The 1,961-nt window shown below is 59.1% G+C and overlaps 1 pseudogene; it reads left to right on the top strand.

Moving 5' to 3' along the window:
* Window positions 1–784: 784 nt before the first annotated feature.
* On the top strand, window positions 785–1,736 carry LOC121024171 (coiled-coil domain-containing protein 71L-like; annotated as a pseudogene).
* Window positions 1,737–1,961: the final 225 nt, after the last annotated feature.

The raw sequence follows: 1,961 nt of genomic DNA, 5'->3' as shown, positions 1-1,961 counted from the left end.
TTTGTGTATGTGGTGATGATGGATGGACCATGCTGGTTGCTTTCAAAAGCACTTACACGGACGGTGTAACACGTTTTCTACCCATGGTATCCCATACGGTCCTTTACTACCTGTGTGTGACTTACCTGAAATATCATGAATTGGTAGGTACCGAATAGGTTTTAGTGGCACTGAATGCCCTCATGGCCACTCACGCAGAATTCATTGACGCTTTGCTCTTAAGCACACAATGACTCGGTCTTCCGTAAGCTGCGTGAAAGTGAGCATGCATCCCAACTAGGCAAAGTGTTTGCTGCTGCTGTGAAGAACAGCTTCCTGAACTGTGAGCAATACCCACACACATATGGAACCCTAAGCAAGGCACAGTATATCTGTATTCTTTGAAAGAGTAAAGTAGTTACTTCAATTTGGCTTTCAGTGCGTTGCATGACAAGGCATTTAATTCGCTAAAACCCTCTTACAGTCATGTTTGATTGCAAGTTGTGTGTACTCTCCACCGCGAAGTGTCATCTCATGTTGGATGGAATTAATGGAGGCTGAGGCACCAGTGCATTCACGTCGAGGACAACCCTCTTGAACTCATCAAGAACTATGGGCCTTCTCAGCTAGGATTCCGTGCAGGTCTTTCTCAAGGGCATAATCTTAAACACAGCCCAACCTAAGGCAGCTTTGGGCAGCCGGCAGTGATAGGATAGGCAGTCATTGTGACCTCACAAAGCGCCTGGTCTCCTAGCAACTGCGGTGTAACTCTCAACAGCCTGCTGCCTGATTTGGCTTCTGGTAGGAAATTCATCAGGGCCCGGCGGCGGCGGCGAGACCTGGCAAGCGCGGGCGGCCCCTAGCGCCCTCACCTCCTGAGACGCATGAAGAGGCGGCGGCACAGGCCCCAGGAGGCCCTGGTCCCGGCCACCTGGGAGGAGCCTCTAGCGCTGCAGTAAGGGCCGCGCTGGAGGCGCCTGAGGAGAAGGTGGTGTACACGCGGTGACAACCGTCGCCACTGTCGCTGGCCAACAGCAGCAAGGCGCTGATCGACGCTTTCAAGCTATTCGTGTCCGGCAGCACGGAGTTCATGAGCTCAGACGCGGAGCTCTGGAGCTACCTCTGCAGCCTCAAGCACCAGTTCTCCCCCCGCATCCTGCGCAGCAAGGACGTCTATGGCTACTCCTCCCTCCTGGCCCAGGTTCCGGACCACCGGCACCAGCCCCCCGGGCCCGTCTCCAGACGCGCCGGCGAGCTGCCAGGAGGAGGCGCCACGGAGCCCGGAAGGTCGCCGCCGGCCAGAGGAAGGTGCCGCCCCCGCCGCCCCCGTCCCGCGAGGACAGCAGCCCCCGCAACCCCACGGCCCCTGGGCCCAGCTCCGGGGGCAGCACCCTGGAGGAGACTGGGAGGGCAGCCACCCCAACGCTGACCACCTCGCCCAGCATCCGCGTAGTCGGCGACGTGTGGGTCGAGAGCAGCATGGCAGAAGCGCGGCGCCAAGCGCGCCAAGTCCTGGGAGTGAACCTGGAACCCGTGGTGAGACTCCGCCGCGTCCCAGTGCCTGGGCGTGAGATGCGGGCCACAGCCCTGGGACCGGTTGTGCCTGGAGGGATGAACCAGGGAGAGCCGGGCCCGCATCCCCTAGTGCACTTTAACGGCGAAGAAGCACCACACGGTCCCGGCCCGCGCCTCCGGGATGCGGCGCCGCCTTCTGGGACTCCGGGGCAGCTGTGCCCTCTGCAGCCTCCCAGCACCGGGTCTGTGGAGAGAGGCGACCCCTGGACCGCAAGGGAGGTCCCCTTTCTTCCTAACCCCAGATTGAGAGGTCTCCAGGACTGTAGGGGCAGATCCATGATCTCTCTTGTTCCCTCATTGCTCTGAAGTCGTCCGAAGAAGCCATTCCACCCCCACCATCTCCAAAGGAACTTGGTTCCATGCTTGTGTAATAAAGCTAGAGTTTCATTGCCATTCACCCACCTCCG

The sequence above is a fragment of the Herpailurus yagouaroundi genome, unplaced genomic scaffold (genome assembly GCF_014898765.1).
Source record: "Herpailurus yagouaroundi ecotype Mexico unplaced genomic scaffold, PumYag 60034, whole genome shotgun sequence".
Taxonomy (NCBI): domain Eukaryota; kingdom Metazoa; phylum Chordata; class Mammalia; order Carnivora; family Felidae; genus Herpailurus; species Herpailurus yagouaroundi.
Note: the sequence above shows the minus strand (reverse complement) of the source record. Positions and strands in the feature narration are given on the sequence as shown.